The sequence below is a fragment of the Pinus tabuliformis genome, chromosome J, assembly GCF_031772625.1.
Source record: "Pinus tabuliformis cultivar Carrire ecotype Pingquan chromosome J, CPIR1, whole genome shotgun sequence".
Taxonomy (NCBI): domain Eukaryota; kingdom Viridiplantae; phylum Streptophyta; class Pinopsida; order Pinales; family Pinaceae; genus Pinus; species Pinus tabuliformis.
In genome coordinates, this window is record NC_142295.1 from 1298437058 (window position 1) to 1298462249 (window position 25192).

The following is a 25192-nucleotide window of genomic DNA, read 5'->3' on the forward strand; positions in this document are numbered from 1 at the left end:
AATTATTTAACTATTTAATCTTCAACTATAATTGACTATATATATTTTATATTTAACTATTTTTTTGGTGTTTTTTTGGCATGGTTATTAATGTCAAATGGGCCCACATTTTTAATTTATATTTTGCACTAATATCAAGATTTATATTGCACTAATAATTTTTTGGATATTCTAATTCATATGGGTAAGGTAGGTAAATAACATTAATAAAATATTTCACAAATATCCAAATTAAAAATAAAATATTTCACTAATACCTAAATTAATAAGAAAATATTTCACTGATTCCCAAATTAAACAATTTAAAATTATTTCGGACATGTACCTCCTTTACAATTTAAAGGATTTTGATTGGTTTACATATTATGACATGGAAATTACGTGAAAATTTCATGGGCACTTTTAGGTTGAAATTTCCTCTAATGTGGGCATGAGAGCTTCCCTGCTATCAATACTAACTGGCTCTATATCGAACCTGAGCATGTTTTCAAGGCATATTGTCCACAATTGGAAGAGACCTTACTTGACCTAATAGAAAGAGTTGTGCAAAGCTAACTACGATGGGATAAGGGTTACGAGAGACCAAGTCACGAGAGGCATGAGTTAAGCGAATCATAGTGAAAAGGAGGGTGAAGCCTTGTAGGTTGGAAGGAGTTCGGATTCCTGGGGGTGCTAGATAATGAACCCCATAAAGTATCAAGTAGCAAGAGAGGGGGAATTGAGAAGGAAGTCCAATCCTACAAATAAATCTTTTAATCAGTAAAGGAAACAAACCTAGAATCATTTGTCCCCATTGTGGAGGTCGAGGGGTTACAATGTGTAAAAAAAGAAACAAAAATCAAATGGAAGTATCTCATATTACTTGAACCATAATTGGTCGAGTGAAGATAATCCAATTCATGAATAGCCATAAAACTAAATCCAAATTGATAGACTTGTTCCCTCATAACAATGGATTGTGTGATGGTACAATAATTATAGAGAACCTCAACTTTCAACCTCCTTTGTTAAATTTGATATACCACTTGCCTTGGATGGAAGGTGGAAAGCAAAACTTTTGATAAGTCATAAAGAAAAAATGATTAAGGAATTGGGGTGATGGAAATACCTCCTCTTGTCCTCAAGGTTCTGATTTCTAAGCTAAAAGCTTCATTGGCCAAGCATTTACTCTACTGATTCCATTTCTTTAGGATGTGTGTGTTTTTTTTTAAGTGGCTAACCTCTTGTTGGATAAATTGAATAAGCCTTGCTAAATTACCATTAGAAGAAGTAAAGTTGTTGGAAGCACTGTAGATGATTGGATGGAAAAATTCCCATTAGGAGGAGCGGGGAGGGTGGATTTATGGGGCATATATTTGGAAATCTACTACCAAGGATGCATTAATGATAGAAATTTGGAGGTAACGATTGGATTCAAATTCAAATTCACCTATAAATGTGGCATGCTTCCCCACATTCGAACACTTTTCTTCCTAAGAGTTGACTTTGAGCTTTTTTACCTTGTGTTGCGCCAAGAGTTGAACTGTATGTCTGAGCTAGATTGGGGAGAACTCTTCTCATGACCGGGATTGGCTAACATCCTCGAATATTTTCATAAGGGATCTATAGCTGTTACACTAAAATTTGTCACCATGACTATTTGCAGTTAGTATGGCTCCATCAACTGTCATACTATCCTCCTTGGCAAGTCTCATACCTCTGCTCCTCATTTCAAACTCCACGAAAGAGAGAAAGTCTTTAAAAATCTATATAACTCTGGGTACGCAGTTTCTCTTAGCCTTACCTGCGTGTACGCACCTCAAATTCACAATACCTGCGTACTTGTACGCTCTGTCTGTAAAAGGGTGGGTGCGTACTCCTGTAAAGGTCAAAAGGCGCAAGTTTCACTTCAAAAAGTTACTTGTGGTCATTTCTAGAGCATTCTAGAAGCTTGTTTGACGTGTATTGAGCGCCTCTAGATGGTTCATGTATCCCTATGAAAGAGGAACTTATCCCATCAAGAGGGGAGCTATCCCATTCAAAGAGGGGCTTATCCCATTGATGGTGGACCTGATTAACTTCCTCTAGAGCACTATAAATACAGGCATTGGGCCAGAAGGAGGGGAGGTTGAAAGCTGAATATTCCTAAGGGTAGATGCTACTGGAATTAGGACTCCCTTATAGAGCTTGAGAGGAGAGATTCCCATCCTTTCCTCGCCTTATTTGGAAGTGGGTGAGCTGATCAAAGTAAAGGAAAACTCTTGTTGGACCCTAGGAGGGACCTGCACAACGCCAAGGCTCAGGTTGTAATGGTTTCTTTTGTTTCCACTTAATACAATTAAGCTCACTTTTCTCAACAGATTGTTATACATGATTTGTTTCATATACTCCTTGGTCTGTATGATGAATATGTGTTATTTTATAAGTTATTCAGGTGCTATGTAATCTTTTGGCTTGTTAGTGAATGCAGGTTTCGAAGAGAAGGACGAGCTCATCCGGATCGGTGAGGCTGGACTACTACAAAGCGTTGGACTAAAGGTATGTTATGAACACCTGATTACTTGTATTCTAAATGCATATTTAGAGAAAGGTAGTGTTTACTTGTCTTGTTTGTCACTAGAAAGCCTTAGCTTCTAGGGAGGTCGGTTTTGTCCGCAAAATTGACTCTTTCCGCATGACAAAATGGCGACTCCGCTGGGGAACTCCATTGATGTGAATGATTTTTCCTTTGTGTGAAACTTTGATTTGAGAAAAGTCGTTTGTTTTCTGGTTTTTGGCTGTTTGCCTCTGTATTTGGGTGGGATAGCTTAGGGTTAAATTAGATTTTAGTTTTTCTTGGTTTTGCTAGCAGTACGCACCCTCTGAGTTAAGCACAGTGCGTACCTGTACGCACTGCAGCTTTGTGCACAGAGCGTACACGCACCTGTGCAAACAGGTTGCCTGCGTACCCTGTCAAAATTGAGAAAATTTCAATTTTTTCCTTTTTGCCTCTTAGATTTTGTTTTTAATTTGTTTTTACTGCCCAGATCCACTGGTTACCTGTCATAAATCTTCACCTAAGCTTGTTTCATCAGTGTCAAGAGTTTTAGTGAAATTCATAGAGATTTTGCCCTAGGGTTTGATTTTTGCATTGGTCCTATAGTGACTTTGGCTTTAGAAGTTGTAAAACCTTGGATCTCCCTGGTCTTTTCAGTCTTCTTAGGAGTCGGACCTTTCATAGAATCTACCCTTGTGAGAAACCTACCTTTGTGTTGTCTCTTTACCGAATCTCGAAAAAGTTTGTTGATTAAACTTTGAATTTTATTCTTAAGAAAAAGAACAAAAGATTTTGTTTTTTGTTTTTGACTGGTTTTTGATTCTGCATTAACTAGTCCTTAGTTAAATTTTGACTGAGTAAAACATCTTGGAATCATACTTGCTAGGCTTTTGCCTTATTAGATTTACTTTTAGGTGAATTTCTCTTAGATTTGCTTTTGAGTGAAATTGAGTTGATTTGATTGCCATAGACTTTTTAACTTTGATTTCTGTTAAAGTAAGTTTTACATGCTTTGTTAATATAGGGAAAAATACAAAAAAAACTCTTTTGAAGAAAAGTTTGCTTTAGTAGCATTTGAGTCTTTGAAAAGAAAAGGAATTTTCGTGAAGTAATTAGTGGTCATGTGTTGTATGCTTTGGAAAAGATAAAGAGTTTGTTTCTTTGATTTTCATTGCCAAGAAAGTTGTTTTCAACTCTCTTAGCTAGGGAATTCATTGAAAAAGAAAATTATTATAAATCATCCTAAGTGCATCTTTTTAGTGGATTTCAGTCGAGTCTACACACCATCAGTTTCATCTCCACTACCTTTTGTCCTAAAGAAAAGCCATAAAAATTAACTCTTAAAGTAAAATCAACTTAGTAACTTTTATTTACTAGGGCTCTGAAACACCAATATAGATCAGGCTAGTGTCTTGGAGTAGGAGAGTAATTAACTCTCCAAGACAGTAAAACCAAACAAGTAGCTCATCTTGTGGTAGGATAAATCCAACTGTTTCATTTGTACTCTGGGAAAGCTCCTCTTAAAGGAGAAGCACGAGACCGTGTCCGAACCAGTGAGGGGATCAATCTTCCTTCATTGGGAAAGACGCCAGATACGCACGTACTACAAACGGTAAACCTCAGATTATTGTTGAGGAGCCTAGGGTCACTTGTCGGTAAACCTTGGATTATTGTCAAGGAGCCGGCAAGGGAATTGAGCTTGTTACTCTGCCCTTGCGTGCTATCGGGTCGTAGACTGTTCCCCCAGGTATATTTGTTGTTGTTGGTAACCTTAGTGACCATTATCTTTAGGATTCTACCCGAGGTGACGGTGGAGGGAAGATCCCACTGTACCTGGAGCAGACGTCGGCTAGACTCACTTGGATTTTCCGGGGGGTTCACTTCACTCGAGACGGTTAAAGTGGAGGAATTTGTGCCGGTCTATTCATTAAGCAGGTTGCTGGGGTAACTGTTCCACCCACCACTTTTGTACTGAATTCGGCGATGTTGGGCTTCATCACCAACTAGTGTTTTCGGTCCGGAAGGCTACTGTTTGTGTATGGTTTGACGCCTTAGATTCTTTAGGCGTGTGATTCGAATTTGTTTGGTTCTTTAGAGACTTTAGGCAGTTTGCTTTGAGATTTTAATTTGTTTGCGTGTGCAGTAGTTAAAAGTTTTTAACTGTGGCTGAATTACCGAGACAGTCCCGTAGACTTCGGGGCAAGTCTCCTGAGATTGTTACCGTGGCCGATTTGTTGAGGAAGTCCCATAGACTTCGGGGCGAACCTCCTGAAGACGTCCCGGGTCATTACGAAGGTTTGAAAGTCCTTGTAACTCCTAGTGGCAGTAAAGTAGGTTCACCTGAAGAAGGAGAGTCTTCGTTGGTAGTCCATCCAGATTACCAAAGTCTAGAAACAGGTTATAATCCTGAAGTTGTTGCAGTTTCCGAGCTTGCTGGTAGTTTTTCATCTACTAGTGATATAGGCGAAGAACCTGAAATATCTGAACCTGTTACTCCAACTTCTAGTGTTCCTGATTCACCTAGGGTAGAAAGAGTCATCACCGAAAATCTTCCTTCTGGTTTGATAGCTATTGAAGAACTTTCTCCAGAAGAAGAAATAGGCGTCCCTATCCCTGAAGATCAACCTACTATTGATCTAAGGGAGCGTGAATCCATTTTTTACAGTCCTCCTAGAAGTACTACTTGGTATCTTTCGTTAACTAATTATTTGGACAACTCAGGGTCAAGTTTTTCTCCACCTCGTACTCCTTATCCACCCGGAGGTATTTATACTCCTGTAAATATGTCTGGTCAGTTGTCCGTGTTCACTCAATCTCCTGAATCTTTCTTGTACGGCGGTCCTTCTGTTCCCTCTGGGTATCAGTCACTTTCTGGTACTTTTGCGGGAGCATCTCCTCAACCCATTGAACATGGGTTATTAACTGGAAACAATGGTAATAAACCGTTGGGTGTAGGAGACATTTACATGATGTCAGGTTCAATTCCCGGTTCTCAACCTCAAGGTGGCCAGTTACCGCCTGGGGGGCAACCTCAAGGTACACAAATTGCGTCTGGGGGGCAACCTCAAGGACAGTATGTACCCATGGTACAGTACATTCCTCAAGGTCAACCCCAGCCTCAACATGTACCCCAAGGTCAACCTCAGTATCAATTTATGCCTCAAGGTCAACCCCAGTATCAGTACTTACCTCAAGGGTATCTACCCGAAGGTCAGTACTTGAGTCAAGGTTATCAACCACCTCAAGGTCAATCGTATATTCAAGGTATGGGAAATGTACCTTTCAATTATCAATCCTACCCTCAATCCGGTTATGGATCTCAATATCCTCAACCTGTCATGGGTCAATACCCCGGAATGAACATAGTGTGGGATCCATCGCAAGTTCAACAGGTGTTGCAGCCAAACGTACAGTTGTCATCCCAGACTGGACAACCTTTAGTTTCTGGTCCACCCCAGCAACCAGTCCAGTCTAGTGTTCAAACTTCTGTACCTTCGATAGTTACTCAGTCGCCCATTGCACCTAGTACTCCATCTCAAACGACTGCTGCAACTACCACAACATCTGTTCAGTCTACCACACTTACTTCTGGAGTATCGATAGCTCCGGTTTCTACTGTCTCTGCCACTACTCCTCAGACATATTTACCATTGTCTGGATCCACGATTCAAACTACGGTTCAGATGCCTGTAGGACAGCCTGGTTTAAGTACGGTTGTCACTAGTCAACCACAATTCGCTTATCAACCGTACCAGGGACAGTACCAATACGGGCTTGCTGTCCAACAACCAGTTTACCAGTATCAACCGTATCCTAGGTACACTTATCAACAACCACAACAACCCCAGTACGGTCCGGTTAATCCTGGTTTTCCAGGAGGATACAATATCCCGAATGCGATTCCTATTCCAAGTTATCCTGGATATCCTCCTCCTGGGACTGGTCTTGTGACCCAGAGTTTTAGGGATCCTAATCGGCAATTACCGTTTATCGCAACTTTGGATTTACCAGACTTGTCGCGCCTAACGCACGATCCGATTATCTTCCGTTTTGGCCGCCAATGCCGAATAAGTTGCACAGTGACATTCCCAAGTTCGAAGGTAAGTCTAGAGAGGATCCATCAAATCATGTGATGACTTACCACCTCTGGTGTGCTTCAAATTCCATCTCGGATGATTCGATCCGCTTACGTCTTTTCCAGCGTACGCTCATTGGTCTCACGGCCAAGTGGTACATTGAGTTATCACGGGCCTCTTTTTATAATTTTAGTCAGTTAGCTACCTTGTTCCTAACTCATTTTCAGTTGCCGGTCAGATATGATAATGGCACGGAGCTACTAACTTCATTAAAACAGTCGACGTCCACTTATATTTCCGATCATATACATGAATGGCGATGTCGAAGGCGATTAGTGAAAGTTTTTATCCTGGACCAAATCTTAGCTGAATGGTTTGTTAAATCATTATTACCGAAGATTACTGAAGACGTAGCTAAGGCCGACGTAGTTACTGAGGAGCAAGTGATTGCTCAGGCGCAGTACCTTGACTTAGTTTACACTCAGTCAGGTACGTTACACGAAAAGATCCCAGATCTTCCAAAGTCAAATCAAATCGCTGCTGCTCCTTCGGGATCTCATGCTGCTGATGGCATGATTGGTACGGTGAATACTAAAAGCAAGAAGAAGTCTTCAAAGAATTCTTCGCCGATTATAACCTTACCAGACTCCCCGACAGGAGAATCTTCTGCTGAAGTTTCCGCTGATATTCACGCTGTAGAGTCATCTACGGCTAAATCAAAAAACGGTGGGAAGAAGAAAGGTAAGAAGAAGAATAAAGTAGACAAGACTCCAAAGGAGAAAACAGAAAAGTCGGAAACCAATGACGAAAAGCGCAAACCTCGATATCCTTGTCTTATTTGTGAAGAAGATCATTTTACAAGAGATTGCCCTCATCGGGCCGAGGTTGTGAAAATCGTCAAGGGTTCCCCAACTCCTGCTGTTTTGAAAGATCCATTTCCAAAGCAGGAGAGTAAGATGATAGGTTCTTCCTCGAGTGCCAGTGAAGAACCCATATTGATGATGTCTCATGTAAGGATTGTGACTCGATCGCAAGATTATGGTAGTAAAAGTCCTGTTGATGGATCGAAAGAAGCGGAATCTTCTCATTCAAATCCATCAACCTTAGCTCCCGGTTCCAATCCACTACAGATCGAGAAACCTAACCCTGACTTAGTAATCAAACCGCCCACCAAGGGTGTACTTCGAAGGTCTGCTTTCAATCCACATGCGAGAGCGGCCCAGAATTACAACATTATTGAGGATTTAGCTGTTTCACCCTCAGTAATGTCGGCTTTAGGAGTGCTGCAATCATGCCCAGCACAACATAAATTACTTTTGTCGGCTATAGGAGCTGTTGATATTCAGGACCCGAACCTAATAATCTTTGATCTAGAAAATAGTACACCACGTTTACCTCATCAAATGGCTTTCCAGATCCCAGTGATAGTAAAAAACAAGCCTATTCATCGGACTGTAATTGATGAGGGAGCTTCCACGTGTATTATGTCGATACAGTGCTGGAGATCGCTTGGTTCTCCTTCACTAAATCAATCCCCGACAATTCTTAAGGCCTTTGATGGCCGTGGGTTTCATCCGTTTGGCATTCTACAGGATTTGCCTATAGGGGTTGAAGGAAAAACCGTTAGTCTAGATGTGGAGGTGGTTGATGCCCCTCTAGACTACAACCTTCTTTTGGGTCGAAGTTGGTCTTACGCTATGACAGCGGTCGTTTCATCGGTCTTCAGAGTAATAAAGTTTCCACATAATGGCAAGATCGTAACCATAGACCAGCTGGCTTACTTTTCATCCGACCCAGCCTCTTCAGAAAGTATCCAGCATGTCGGTAAAACGACTATCCCTTATAAGGATGTTGGCGTAGGATTAGTTAAAGATGCCGATTTACTGGGAACTTTTCCTTTTCCTCCAATCAACGTCGTGTCTTCGTTTGCATCTATTCATATGATTACTTCAGACACCATTGTTTATGACGATCCTTGGATCGTTCCTTTTGAATATGAGATAGACTCATTTAGTGATGCGATGCCTTTGAGTCCATATGAAATTGCCTATGAAGCCGTGCAGTCTTTTACCGACCCGAGTTCAACCAAAATCGACCAAATGAATGTGGTCCGTGAGGAATCACTTTTCGCATCAACCTCGGAGTTAATAGCATTTCCCGAAGTTGTGTCATCTGAAGAACAACTTTGTGAAGTCCTGTGCGTAGACGATTTACCATGGGAAGATCTCCATCATAGATCTTCATTTTTACTTGAGGATGATCGTTTTGAAAACGATTTCTCATCAATCTTTACAGCTGAATATGTCAAAGAGGCTCAGATTCCAATGAAACATCTTGATTCAGAGCTGAATTTGGGAAACATTTCTCGCACTATTCCCATTGACATTTCAGTCAAGTCCGGAATTGTTGAGCACACTCATATAGGTGCCTCGTGTTCAGATGACGAAATTCAGACATACAAGGCCCTATTTCAAGAATTCCGCGACGTGTTTGCCTGGTCCTATGAGGAAATGCCAGGAATTGATCCCTCCATTGTTGTCCATGAGATCAAAACTTACCCGGACGCTAAACCCGTCCGGCAACGTTTGCGTCAGATTCACCCACGAAAAGCGGTTGCAATTAAAGCAGAAGTTGAGAAGCTGTTGAAAGCAGGTTTCATTTATCCGATCCCGTTAACGGATTGGGTATCGAATATTGTTCCGGTTAACAAAAAACAGGGAACAATAAGAATATGTATCGACTATAGGGATATTAATCGTGCTTGTCCCAAGGACAACTATCCAACACCCTATATCGATCAAATAATTGATGATTGTGCCAACAGTGAAATATTTTCCTTTATGGACGGTTTTTCTGGTTACAACCAAATCAATATTCTACCTGCCGATCAACCAAAAACGACTTTCATTTGTCCATGGGGGACATTTGCTTATTGCAAATTACCTTTTGGGCTGAAGAATGCCGGAGCCACTTTTCAAAGGGCCATGTCTTATGCATTTCATGACATCAAACACATTGTGCAACCGTATCTCGATGATTTGCCCGCTCACTCCTTACATCGAGCTGATCACCTTGTCCATTTACGAGCAATCTTCATGAGGTGTAGGCATTATCGGATTCGGTTGAATCCACACAAATGTGTCTTCTGTATAGAAGTGGGACGATTGCTGGGATTTGTAGTTTCAAAAGCCGGCATCCACGTCGATCCCTCGAAGGTAGAAGCTATCATCAAATTGCCTCCTCCTTCGAGTCTTCGCCAACTCCAAAGTTTGCAGGGGAAAGCAAACTTTTTACGCCGATTCATTCCTAACTACGCCGAGATTACAAAGGGTTTTACCCGGTTGTTGAAACAGAACGCTCAATTCTCTTGGGATGAGATAGCTCAGAAATCTTTCGATGCGCTTAAGCACGCATTGAACCATGCACCATTGCTGCATCCTCCCAACTACAACCAGGATTACTTTTTGTACCTCGTCGCTGCTCATTCCACCATTGGAATGGTCTTAGTACAGGAAGACGAATTCGGAACGGAACATGTGATATATTACCTTAGTCGGACGTTAAATCCCACTGAGCTCAAATATTCACATGTGGAGAAATTGGCCTTGGCAGCCGTTCAAGCTGTCCAACGTTTTCGTCATTACATTCTTCTCTGTAAAACTACAGTCATTTCGGATTGCAACCCTATGATCTATATTTTGACTAAACAATTGCTAGGGGGCAAGTACTCCAAATGGATTGTTATCCTACAGGAGTTCGACTTGGAATTTGAAAAATCTAAGTCTAAGAAATCTTTAGTTTTTGCAGAGTTGATGTGTGATTTCCCGCGTGCTGACACGGAAACTGTGGCGGAGGAACCCATTGCGAACAAATCTTTGTTTCTCATCAGCACTTTAGATCCGTGGTATGGGGATATAATCGTCTATCTCCAAACCCAATCCTTTCGGCCCGAAATTTCGAAGTCAGAACGTCGGAAAATTCGATTCCAGTCCCAACAGTACAAAATTATTGGAGATACTCTTTATCGCCGTGGGGCAGACTTGGTTTTCCGACGTTGCTTAACTCATGAGGAAGCTGAAAGGGTTTTAAATGACTGTCACTCTGGAGCGTGTGGCGGTCATATGTCTGGGTATGCCATAGCCCAAAATATATTGCGCGCTGGCTACTTCTGGCCGTCCTTGTTTAAAGACTGTATTATTGCGGTCCGGAAATGCCACAACTGTCAAGTGTTTGATCGCAAGATGTGCGCACCACCTGCTCCTCTCCACCCTATAATTGCCGTTGGTCCTTTTGCCAAATGGGGTATCGATTTTATTACATGTAACCCTCACTCGGCCGGGGGGCATGCGTATATCATCCTTGCGGTTGATTATTTTACTAAGTGGGCCGAGGCGATGCCTACATTCGAGGCAGACGGCAAGACAGCTGCAATTTTCTTATTCAATCACATTATTGCTAGGTTTGGTGTCCCACAAGAGATAATCACTGACCATGGGCGCCATTTTCGAAACATTATGATGACAGAACTTACAGGCCAGCTTGGTTTGCGTCATGATAGCTCAACTCCTTATTATCCACAAGCAAATGGTCTGGTTGAGTCCATCAACAAAGTTTTAGTTATCATGATCCGACGAATTATTGGTATTCATCGGTCGAATTGGCACAACATGTTATTTTCCGTGCTTTGGGCGTACCGAACCTCAGTGAAAACATCAACAGGGTTCACTCCTTTCCAACTAGTTTATGGTTTGGAAGTTGTGCTGCCCATTGAATGCAAAATCCCGTCACTTCAAATGGCTGTCGAATTACTTCCAGCTACTTCCGAAGAGGAGAAGCGTTTATTATACTTAGCTCAATTAGATGAGACTCGACGTGATGCTGCATTGGCAATCGAGACTCACGCAAAACGTATGAAAGCTCAGTATGATCGAAATGTGACCCCTCGAAATTTTTCGGAAGGAGCCCTAGTGCTATTATATGATCAAGCTAACGATAAATTAGGTGCTGGAAAATTAGTTCCTATGTGGCATGGGCCCTACATTGTCAAGCGAAAGCTAGCAAAAGGGGCCTATGAGCTGGTAGATTTTGACGGGGACTCTTTGGGTAAACCCAGAAATGGACTTTACCTAAAGAGGTATTATGCTTAAATGATGGGTATGGAGATTTTAGTTAGGATAGGTTTTTCTTTCTAGCTGGTGTGTTTGTTAGTTTAGACAGTGTGCTTAGCTTAGAAAGTGTGTTTTTCGTCGTTATTCTGCTTATCTTGGTTTTACGCTTGATGATTGCAGATGTCGATGCCTCTCCAAACATACATTGGATTCGCTGATGGTGCTTGTCGTAATACACGGAATATCTCTTCCGCATCTTGGGTTATCTATTCGCCCTCTGACGAGTTAGTTTCTATGCATGGGGTGAGCCTCGGTCAAACAACAAACAACATTGCAGAATACAGTGCAGTGATTGAATTATTGTCTGAATCTATTTCGTTTGGGATTCGGAGTTTGATAGTGAGGTTAGATTCCGAACTTGTTGTATTACAATTTAATAGAGTATATGCCATTAGAAATCCAGTGTTATTAAGGTTATTTTTGAGAGTGCGTCTCTTGGAACGTGAATTTGATTACATTGAATATCAGCATATTCCAAGGTCTTTAAATACATTAGCAGATGCAATTGCTTCTCGAATGTTAGACAGACATTTGCAATAATCATACATGTAAATTTAAAAACATTTCATCACACATGTTTAACAAGATAAGCCGGTAATGATATATATAGATAGGAGTGTGTCAAAAAATACATCGTCTTCAATCATAGGTTGCAAAACACCTTATGATCAGCAAAAATGATAAGTACAAACAACCAAAATGTCACATGTGCCTACAAAAGCGACCATCCAATCACTGGTGATGATCTCTATACGACACCACTGCACGCGCCACCCTACACAAGAACCTCCTAAAAGGTCCTGGGACTGCGACTACATAGCGCTGAAGTCTGATAGGAATATCATCTATAGTAGTCTCTGGTATGTCTGCCGTAAGACGCTCTAGGTCTTGTTCCAACTCAGCTAAGGTCTCTGCAGCCGCGTCCTGTGGGGCCGGTGCCGATGCAACTGGTACTCTCCTCTCGAAAGGCCGGAGATTGGCTGGACGCTGTGGGCCTACATCTGCATTTTGAAAATTGTCATTGTTAGTTTTGAGACGATATAAAAACAAAAAAAAATAGATAATTTACAAACTTGTGAAAAATGAAGTACCTGTGTCATCCCATTGTTCTCCCGGTGGAAGAATCATGTCCGGATCTCCACGAAAATCAACTCCGGCATAAGGAAAATCCTGTATCGAGAAGACCTGGTTCTCCAACCAGTGAAAGTACTCCGGTCTAAATCGGACAACCTCCGTGCCCTCGTCAGGATGACGGGCCATCACCGCAACCCATCGCGTCAACTTAGGCTCTCGGGGAGGCCCAACCTCAACAGTGAGCTGCTGTGGGATCAGCATCGGAACCCTCTCTAGGGCAAAACTCACAACTAAAGGCCCATAACCAAAAGTCTTCAGCTGTCCGTTTTTGGTCCTAGTCAGTTGACCCTTTAAAGTTGGCCAACACAGCATCGCACCAGTTGAAAATGGTGCCCTGATAGCAGTCAATCGCCATCCGCATCTGGGATCCAGTGGCAATGTGCAAAGCGGCAGCCCCGCAAAGTCTGGTAACTGTAAAGGCAATTACCATAAGTTCAGGTCGGGATATCTTTTTGATCTCTATCCCCTTCTCTTGGTTCTCATTATTGCACCACTCTAGTCGGAGACTAGCAATGGACTGGCCACCCGACCTAGTCTCGGACAGAGTCAATTGTTCACCCCTCTTGGGCAAACCAGTGAGAAAGTAAATATCTGAGGGCTCTATCTCGAGCTGGTGCCCTCCAATGTAAAAGCACTGATCCTGAACGTTCCACCTTTCAACCAGCCACTCTAGAAAGCGCACCTGGGCCCTCATGCCAAGTATGGCCCAGTATTTGTAAAGACCGCATGCCTTCAAAGCATCAATGGAAGGTTGGTGATTAATGGCAGCCAAATCAACATCTTCGTGTTCTCTCTCGTGCCAATCAAGCATGGTGGGCAATCTACACACCATAAAACATCTGTTAGAGTCCATAAAATTAAAATTTTTTGGTTCATTTTGGAGAAATGGGGGTTTGAAAATCCTTTCCGCGGTGTACGCAGCCCGCCTTTAGAGACAGAGCGTGTGTACGCAGGCTCTCTTAAGGCAAGCTGCGTACGCCCGACATTTTCCCAACTGAGAAAATGTCGGGGTACGCAGGTCACCAATGGAGCACCTGCGTACCCCGAAAAGTAGACCTTGAAACCCCAAGGCCTCCAAAAAATGAAACTAAAGCTTAAAAACAAATTCTAAATGGATGGAAATGCAAGGGAGGATGTTGTAGAATACCTGATGAGACGGCGTTCGATTCTGACGGTCGGATTCTCCGCAATGACCACGGGAAGTTTCTTGCCAAAAGCCCTTTTTCTCTCCTCAACAGTAAAATGGTAAAAATGAAATGGTAAAAGCCCTTTTTATAGGTTTTTTGAGTAAATAAATGTTAAATTTGTTTATTTTCCATCGTGAAAAGGTATTTTTCAAAGTATTTTTATCTATCTTTAAACAGGTATGAGTAATGTGTTGGTTTTTGTGCAGGATAAAAGGATTTTCAGGGAAAATTGTCATTTTTCATACAAAAACATCAGAGTCATCTTTTAAGCCCTTTTCTGACTCCTAAAACATGAAAATATTGCCGAGCATTTCTTTTACACTCGTTAAAACGGAATTAAAAGACGGTCCCCTTATAGCCCTTTTCTGACTGTAAAAACAGGAAAAGATTGCCGGATTTTTGTCGTTTCAAATTCGATACTGGAAATAAAACGACGTGTCCTTGATCGCTTTTTACTTTTTAGGTCAAAGACACTAATCATGAAAGTACTCCTTGGTCGCAAGATCAAGTGGTTCTCTCAAGTATTATTTTATACTTTTTCGGGCTTGGGAGACACAAATTTACGAAAAAGTTCAACCCTGGAGTCTTCTTAAGTTTTTTCAGACTCTCTAAAATTGAAAAACGCCGAGTTTCTCCTATACTGGACTCATTAAAATTTCACAGTAAAGGACCTGTTCGATTACAAACAGGAACAGACCACTCCTTCTTAGGGTTCGAATCAAAACTAAGTTGGACTCATCCGAAGGATGAGCTTATAATCAAGCATATGTTATCCTCCTCAAGCTTGTAAAAAATAAAGAGGTACTTGCCAGAAATGGTGGGGGAAAAGAGAGAAAAATGAGCCTATTTGTTATCCTTTGTCTCAGAAGAAGCCTTATCACCACTCTTGAACACGACACTTTCCATTCACCTGGGTTGGGAAATCCTTTGCCTCACAGTTGATCAAACCACATTGAAAGTCTTCAGCTGGGTATTAACTTTGGGTCAAATGTCACCAAGCCATCTGTTGTGTCGTTATGTGTTCAAGAGGTCACTGCAAATAAACCATTCATCTGCAAAATACCCGTCATCCATCTCGACCATCCCTGAGTCAGTCCTTACAGCTACATTTCTTCAGCTTGATCTATGATTTCGTGTTGTGGGCTTGCCTGCAACGGGTCGCTTTCTATCGACATCAGCATATTATCTAGAAAGATGACCTAGAAATCATCAGTACGTTGAAATCTGCATGCATCAATGGTAGGTTTCTCGCCTTTGACGACAGTTTACATCATTGACTTTCGATCGAAGGATTCCGTGAAATGTTCGACATCAACTCATTCATTCACATCTCATGGATTGTACTAGGTACTTTGAGAACCATTGACATCACTGGTGGTCTCTCTCACACTTGTTAACAGTTTACATCATTGACTGGTAATCAAGTGGTTTCTACCATGTTCGACATCAACTCATTTATTCACATGGATAGAATCGTACTATTTCGGGAAGTAGAAATGAAGACCCTGGATCTAGTTTCCACCATCCAGGCTGCGAGGAGTTTTGTATTCATTGTATAGTAGACCACCTATAAACAGATGGTTGCATCCATACTGTGTCTACACAAGTCTATGATTATGATGTACTGCAAAATCATTCCTGTATCAGAGCAGTAGTTAGTTTGTTAGTTAAAGTTTTTGATCTGAGTATGGGAATGCCTACCTCAGCGATGATATGATCTTATATATGTATTTTTTGTTGAATACTTGGAGGTTCCGACTGGGCTCTCCACAAGATAATCCTTGAAATGATAAAGTACTTCACCCTTCCTAGATGATATGAAACCCTAATCTACTACAGGCTTCGCACTTTAGGGGGCAATCTGTTACACTAAAATTTGTCACCATGACTATTTGTAGTTAGTATGGCTCCATCAACTGTCATACTATCCTCCTTGGCAAGTCTCATACCTCTGCTCCTCATGTCAAACTCCAAGAAAGAGATAAAGTCTTTAAAAATCTATATAACTCTGGGTACGCAGTTTCTCTTAGCCTTACCTGCGTGTACGCACCTCAAATTCACAATACCTGCGTACTTGTACGCTCTGTCTGTAAAAGGGTGGGTGCGTACTCCTGTAAAGGTCAAAAGGCGCAAGTTTCACTTCAAAAAGTTACTTGTGGTCATTTCTAGAGCATTCTAGAAGCTTGTTTGACGTGTATTGAGCGCCTCTAGATGGTTCATGTATCCCTATGAAAGAGGAACTTATCCCATCAAGAGGGGAGCTATCCCATTCAAAGAGGGGCTTATCCCATTGATGGTGGACCTGATTAACTTCCTCTAGAGCACTATAAATACAGGCATTGGGCCAGAAGGAGGGGAGGTTGAAAGCTGAATATTCCTAAGGGTAGATGCTGCTGGAATTAGGACTCCCTTATAGAGCTTGAGAGGAGAGATTCCCATCCTTTCCTAGCCTTATTTGGAAGTGGGTGAGCTGATCAAAGTAAAGGAAAACTCTTGCTGGACCCTAGGAGGGACCTGCACAACGCCAAGGCTCAGGTTGTAATGGTTTCTTTTGTTTCCACTTAATACAATTAAGCTCACTTTTCTCAACAGATTGTTATACATGATTTGTTTCATATACTCCTTGGTCTGTATGATGAATATGTGTTATTTTATAAGTTATTCAGGTGCTATGTAATCTTTTGGCTTGTTAGTGAATGCAGGTTTCGAAGAGAAGGAGGAGCTCATCCGGATCGGTGAGGCTGGACTACTACAAAGCGTTGGACTAAAGGTATGTTATGAACACCTGATTACTTGTATTCTAAATGCATATTTAGAGAAAGGTAGTGTTTACTTGTCTTGTTTGTCACTAGAAAGCCTTAGCTTCTAGGGAGGTCGGTTTTGTCCGTAAAATTGACTCTTTCCGCATGACAATAGCGAACATGACTGAAACTCCCCCTGCAACAGAAGCAGTGCCCTATGAAGTCGCAACCTCAGTTGAAGCAACACCCTCTATTCCTACGGGATTTCCAACTACGGCACCTAGGTATCCTAGACCTAAGCCCTCTATAGCTGATAAGAAGCAGAAGAAACCACAATAGGTTCCGATGAGGAAATCACTGCAAAAAATTCCCATGGAAATCTGCCAGAAGGGGAAGATGGATAGAGCGCAGTAGTCAACTGAACCCCTTGATTTAGATGAAGAAGAACTGCACGGAGCTATCGAGGAGATGGATGCTAAGGAGGATGAACCTATGACTCGGCTCCTGAAGTACATCCCACCGCACAAGGGCACAACTAAGGTACCTAAGGACCTGGACAATGCCAAATTTATGGTCTCTACACCACTGCTACCAGAGAAGGTGGTGTTTAAGGGTGTGTTGTTGGGCCAAATTCTGACGCTCAAGCTGGAGGATTGGGATTTGGGAGATCATGATAAGTTCCCTCAACTTGCGCCAACCAAGTACATGTCAAAGATCTATTATGAGGAGAATGGGGTTATGTTGAGGCCACAAGCCTCCTGAACATACTTTGGGTGTCACACTTCAGTCACACCATCATTAACACTGTATGTGTCTGACGATTAGTCAGTTTGGTGCATGATGGGTGTCTTTGGCTGGGAGGACCCATCCCAAATATAGACATGTTGATCCAATGGATCACCTTGCTGCCCTATCAAGGTGTGGATCCAGCAGAAGCATTCAGAGGGAAGACGAAGGAGAAGTAACTTGCAGATCAGATGAAGAGCAAGTTCAGGTTGACTAAAAAGTCATGCAGATATTCAATTCGCTCTATTCAAGATCTTGTGGTACAATTCGCCGTGCAAATACTGGCATGTAAGATCATGCAGAAGTGCTGCACGGATGAGGTTCCAGTGCCCATGATTTCTTTGGTTGCGCAATGTGCCAAAGGAGTCCAGTACAACTGGGCTCAGTACCTATGCAAAGAGTTCTTGGAGAATTGTTGGGAGGCCCAGGATGAGGGCAAGGAATTTCATTATGCCTGGTTATCGTTATTGATCACATTAGTCACATGGATGATGCCATCAGACAACTAGTTTCCTCCCCAAGAACCTGAACTCCCAGAGGTAGCGAAGTTTGCTTTGCTCTGGGCAACGAAGGACCCTGTGCGGGTCACAGAGACCAAGATGTTCTGGGTATTGGTGGAGATGGATCTGCGCATGGTGATCAGCCAAAGGCCAAGGTTGTCACCTACCTTATATGATCAGTATGATCCTTATATCAACTTCAAGGTTGAATTTCATAATGTGTATGTTCATGCTAGAAGGGATCCGAAGAAGATATGGCACAAGTTTCCTTATCTTGTTGGTGAGGTGGATGTCGCAGAGATTGTAGGTAAATGGCCAGGAGAGTGGCTTTACCCATCAGATCTAGGTGTAGGAATGAGAAAGGTCATAGAAGGTACCACCGTACAGACATCGACAGTAAAGAAACATAAGGAAGCCTAGAAGACTGTAATTCGGGAGAAATTTGTGCAGCAGAAAGAGATTGCAGCTAGGGAAGCTGCTGCTAAGGAAGTTGTTGCTAAGGAAGTTGCTACCACAGAAGCTCCGACAAAGAGAAAGCGGCCCAGGAAACCACAATAGATGTTGAGGAGTCTGATTCTCAGCACACATAGGACCAAGAAGGGTTAGATGCAAAAGAGGGTGGCAGCGCAGAGCAGGAAACCCCCTTTGTGGTCGGGAAAAGAACAAAGTAGACAACCTCGAGGCCGTGAAAGAAATAGAAGTTGGCTAGATTCACCCATGTGGATCTATTAATCCTCACTGAAGGGGACTTAGATGAAATTGGCGACAAGGTCCGGGACACTACAATAGAATTATGGACCCAATTTGAGCAGCAGTACCAGCAGGCGCTGGGAAATGTGCAAAAGGATCTATGTGATCTGCAGATCCAGACAGGCCGACTACAAGCGAGCGTAGGTCAAGCGAGCGGGATTCAAGCAAGCCTACATCAAGCGAGCGCGACAGTGTTGGACACGAATCAGAATTTGGATCTCCACGTGATTCAATTGTTGGGGCCCTCCATGCCAAGTTAGAAGAGGCCAACGCCCAGCTTTTACAGATCAATAATCTGGGCATCAACCTCACAACACTCCCTATCCAAACCCTACATGAGTTGCACCAAGGTGTATCAGATGAGTTGAGGGTCAGGGAGCAGTGCACGCTGCTGGTGATTAATGAAGTAAAAACAAACAACCAGTAGATATTTGAAGAAAAGGCGCAGAAATTGAAGGAAAAGGAAGAAATTGCTATGTGCATCCATCACTTAGAAGCAACGATTACATAGGCTTGTAATGAGCTACCTGAACTTAACATTCCAGCTAATATAGTTTCGACAGAAAAGATCCTGAAGCTGGCCGCAATAGTCAAAGAGTCCAAAGATGAAATCGATTGACTGCGATTTGAGTTACAAATGAAAATTTCAGAGCTGCAGTTGAAGTTGCAGCCGACAACTCCGCTAGAGGTTTGAGAGCAGCGCAGAGCTACTATAAAGGAAGGAATGGCCACACTAGAAGCAGCAGTCAAGGGCTACACAGAGTAGTTCAAGCAAGACATGGAGCTATGGACGTCTCTATAGGAGGACTCTACTCTACCAAAGATTGGCATAAACCTGAGAGAAAAACAAACGCAGTTTCCTGAAGCTGGCCGCAATAGTCAAAGAGTCCAAAGATGAAATCGATTGAGTGCGATTTGAGTTACAAATGAAAATTTCAGAGCTGCAATTGAAGTTGCAGCCGACAACTCCGCTAGAGGTTTGAGAGCAGCGTAGAGCTACTATAAAGGAAGGAATGGCCACACTAGAAGCAGTAGTCAAGGACTGCACAGAGTAGTTCAAGCAAGCCATGGAGCTATGGATGTCTCTGCAGGAGGACCCTACTCTACAGAAGATTGGCATAAACCTGAGAGAAAAACAAACACAGTTTGATGAAATTAGGTCGACTGCGTGAACATTGGCACTTGTGAAATGGTTCGCGAAACTATAGGAAGGGAAGCAGCTTCAGAATGAAATTGAAGATTTGCGCTGGAAAGAGGCCATTCTCAGGGCAAGAATGCAACTGTGGACAGAGGAGGCCAACCAACTGACTCTTTCCATGCAAAGCAAGCTTAAGGGCATGCAACAGACTCAAAGGACCATGGGCCTCGTGGTGGAAGGCCCTACTATAGAGAAATTAGTCGAGGAAGTGTAGCAGGAAGCTACACAGGGAACAACTGATCTACAAGTTCTGAAGTTGGAGTTCTGCGAACTCCAAGCGAAGATTGAAGCGACAGATGAGTGTCTCGAGGACGAGTCACCAAATTGTGTTCAAGGCCTATTGGGATGGTGTCCTTGGGATTAAAATTTGTATTTCCTTTTTGTAAAAATGTAAAGTCTCTGCGATTTGTGGAAGCAGAGAGTGAAGATAGTCAGAGTCAAAGGGGCTTTAGTCCCTTAGGTTGTTAGGTGTTAAGAACGTTTTGAGACCTACCCATGGTCTGTAGACCATGGTATTGTAAAAGTAAAGGCTACAAATAGAAGAGTCATAACGAGTCTAGGAGATCATCATAAGATAGAACATCGTTGTTTGGGCAAGTAAGCTAAGGCAGGAAGGCCTATTTCCTATACTTAGGTGAAGGAGAAGGCTCCTGCAACTGAGTGCATAGAGACCTTGGTAAGTCCGCAAACTAAGTGCGTGGGTCCTTGCAGCTGAGTCCATAGGGAAGGAAAGTCTGTAATTTGAAATATCATCTAATAAAAGACAGTTTTAATCCATACTTTGCATATCTACTTATCTGCAATTACTTCTGCAATTTATGTGTTTCCGCTCTGTATATGAAAGTATATGAATAAATGTTTATCGAATGAGCGAAAGTAGTAGATCAATATAGATTATGTATGTTATGATTAATTAATGATCTTCGCGAAGATATAATTGTTGTGTATAAGATTTATTGTTATTAACTGTTCTAGAAGGGCTAGGGTTCTCGAACACATAACTAAGCCCTAGAAGCCATAGGAACCCATCACACAGACCTCTAAATGTAGAAACCTAGTTATGTCATCCCCCAATACTGCTTCGGGTGAGACTGCAGCCTGCGCTACGCAGGTTACTACCGAAAGGGCCAACAATTTAGGGTTTTTTTGGTTGGCACAACTAACATTGAACCTGGGTCAGGCCCCATCAAGCCAACATTTAATTCACATGACCTCTTACTAGTTCCTCCATCAATTAGAACTAGTTTAACTGAATTAAATAATTACAATTCAATAATAACTCAATTCGGGCCCCTAAATTTTAGGGATCACTCTACGTGACTCTAGATAGACTTCCAAATCGAATTTACTGAGGAAACTAAGTCAACTTAACTTAATTAACTGTTACAAGTTTCTATGGGAATAGAATTACAATTTAATTCCTAATTTAATTCAAGGAAAAATTAAATTAGGATTTTCTTGTTGCTATTTTTAACATTTCTTGTTGCAATTTTCAACACTCCCTCTCAACAAGAAAGGAATTCAACTCTATCTCGATCTGGTACCTTTGGAATATTTTGCATGCAACTCTTATCATTGTTGTTATTTCTGCTACAACATCTACAAGCAAAAATCATCCAAATAAAATAAAGTGAATCAACTGTGTCTGCAACTGTGTACTGATCAAACTGTTTTGTTGCTAACTTTGCTACTAAGCCTCCTGCTCTGCTATCAACATTGTTATGCACTCCTTAGTATGTGACTGACATTGATCCTCCTCCTACTAAATATTGTGGGCCCCCTAGTAGCAAGGGTAATGATCCATGAGACAAAAACACCTCAATGGATGCTGCCCAATTTTTTTCACTATTACTTCACATTGCCCCACCACTCACTTAGAGGTATGGCTGAATGTGCTCCCTCCGCCCACTGTTGAAAATGGCAACAAGAAATGCTAAAAATAGCACTGCTATAAATAGCAGTTTGAGTACCAGTGCTAGATTGGGCAACAGGGAATGAAAAATGGAAGTGCTAAAAATAGCATTCTATTTTTAGCAGTTCGGGATGGATTCCTATTTTTAGTCAGTCCCTGGACTAAAAATAGGAAGTAAAATTCGAATTTGATATTAATAGCAGTTTGAAAATTAATTAATTAATTCATCTTGAGTTAATTAGTTAAGGAAAATCAAACTTGAAGTCTATGTGAGGACATGCAACAATTTATCTATTAATTGAGGAATTTATCCATCAGTTAAAGAGATAAGGATGAGTTGTAATTAGTTGGCTTAGTTAACTGAGTCAAGTCCAGTTAGATTAATTTAACAGTTTGTTAAATTATTGAGAGTTCAGTTAGTTAATGCTTGTAACTACTGTATTTCAGATAACTGGGTATTCACTCATGGATAACTCATGCATGTCAGTTCAGACAGAGACCCAGTTGAGATCAGAGAAAGGATAGTGTACTATCAGTTGGATGAATATTTTTCCTATAAAGGAAGCTCATCCATGATCATGATTTATCTCCTTCAGGTTTGTGCAGTTATTCAGAGGTCAGTGTTGTGTGTGAGGTGAGAATCACACAGGTTGCAGCTGGAGGACCCAGGAAAAATTGTGCATAGAAATAGGAGGCTTGGAGGGTAGAGGAGAAGGTTTGTGAGAAGCCTTTGATTGTCTATGAGTAGCAGAGGGATTGTACTGAGAGCTGGATAGCTTCTGAGCTAAGGCTTTGTGTAATCTGGACATATTTCCACTTGTATGCTAATACAGAGATGGGGTTTTAGGCTGGTGCTTTCCCCTGGTTATATCTTCTGTGTTATGTGTGTTTGATTTCTCCATATCAGTTATATGTGTTCTTATTGATGTTGCTCATGTTCGATTAAGCTTCCGCTAAATTTTTTGTAGAAGTAGATCAAGTGTTTTGCTTTAGTACATTGCATTATCAGGTGATCTACAGGTGGGAAATTTCTACATGGTATCAGAGCTAGCTGATTTGTAGAAAAAGTTCTACATGGTATCAAAGCTAGCTGATTTGTAGAAAAATTCTACAAAATTCTACATGGTATCAAAGCAAAGGTGATCAAAGGAGAGAACAATATACTGAGAGGAGATTTCAAAGTTTTGAGTTTTGGGCCGAGAGTTTTCAGAGCAGATCTGAAAATTTCTATACAAAATTTTCAGAAACAAATAGTAGATTTGGATTCCTTACAGAAAAATACCCAAAATAAAAAAAAATCGGCTGAATCGGAGTTCGGATGAGGGAGATATCGCTGATTTGAAGTCAACTTTTTTTCTATAAAATTTCGTGACGGCGGGAAATATGAAACAAATTGTGTGCTAGCCAAGAACCTGTATGCACTTGAGGTACAAGATGCATGCAAAGCCTTGAGGATCAAGGCAAAGGTTAGATACTTGGTGATTGAGAGGGAGAGTAAATTACCTCTCAACATGTAGCGCCAAACGAAGTCTCAGACAATTGTGGAGGAGCCACGATTGGTGAAGCAGCTTCAGGAGGTTGTGGAGCAGCCACAACTAGGGAAGATGAGAGGAGACAGAGTGGAGGCATCCACTCATACAGAGACCTCCAGAAGGGGGAAATTTTGAGCCAAGTGGGTAGAGGGATCACATGCATCCATACCTCCAGGTAGGAGGTGGGGCGATGTGGAGTGATCATCCCACGGAGGCTGATATGGGGGCAGGATCCTTGAGGTACCCAACCTCTTTGATTCGACTTTGCTACAGGAGCCCCGATGAGGAGTAGCAGGACTAACTGATTGGGTAGAGATAGATGTGGATGGAGCGGCAGAGAGAGCTACAGTGCAGGAGTCCCGGGACTGTGTAGAGCTAGTAGGCTGCAACGAAGCAAGAGGCACAGGAGTGTTGCACCAGTGCAGGATGGCAGAGAGAGGTGTGCAATGGTGCAAGATGCATGGAGTGGTGCAGCTCAGAGGTTAGAGAGGGAGTACTTGTCAGCAGCAGGTGGAGCTTCAGCATCAGAGTATGTTTCTAGCCTAATAGAGAGGTCAGTTGGGAGTTTTTTTGTTCCGAGAGTTGCTGGAGCAACCACACTTGGTAGAAGTGTTGCATGCAGAACATTCCAAAGGTACAGGATCGGGTTCGAGAGGAAGCCTTTCTTGTTGAGAGGGAGTGTTGAAAATGGCAACAAGAAATGCTAAAAATAGAAGTTCTAAAAATAGCACTACTATAAATAGCAGTTTGAGTACCAGTGCTGGATTGGGAAACAGGGAATGAAAAATGGAAGTGCTAAAAATAACATTCTATTTTTAGCAGTTCGAGATGGATTCCTATTTTTAGTCAGTCCCTGGACTAAAAATAGGAAGTAAAATTCGAATTTGATATTAACAACAGTTTGAAAATTAATTAATTAATTCATCTTGAGTTAATTAGTTAAGGAAAATCAAACTTGAAGTCTATGTGAGGGCATACAACAGTTTATCTATTAATTGAGGAATTTATCCATCAGTTAAAGAGATAAGGATGAGTTGTAATATTAAGCTGTAATTAGTTGGCTTAGTTAACTGAGTCAAGTCTGGTTAGATTAATTTAATAGTTTGTTAAATTAATGAGAGTTCAGTTAATTAATGCTTGCATGTATGTAACTATTGTATTTCAGATAACTGGGTATTCACTTATGGATAACTCATACATGTCAGTTTAGACAGAGACCCAGTTGAGATCAGAGAAGGGACAATGTACTATTAGTTGGATGAATATTTTTCCTATAAAGGAAGCTCATCCATGATGAGGATTTATCTCCTTCAGGTTTATGTAGTTATTTCAGAGGTCAGTGTTGTGTGTGAGGTGAGAATCACACAGGTTGCAGCTGGAGGACCCAGGAAAAACTGTGCATAGAAATAGGAGGCTTGGAGGGTAGAGGAGAAGGTTTGTGAGAAGCCTTTGACTATCTATGAACAACAGAGGGATTGTACTAAGAGCTGGGTAGCTTCCGAGCTAAGGCTTTATGTAATCCAGACATATTTCCACTTGTATGCTAATACAGAGATGGGGTTTTAGGTTAGTGCTTTCCCCTAGTTATATTTTTTGTGTTATGTGTGTTTGATTTCTCCATATCAGTTATATGTGTTCTTATTGATGTTTCTCATGTTCGATTAAGCTTCTGCTAAATTGTTTGTAGAAGTAG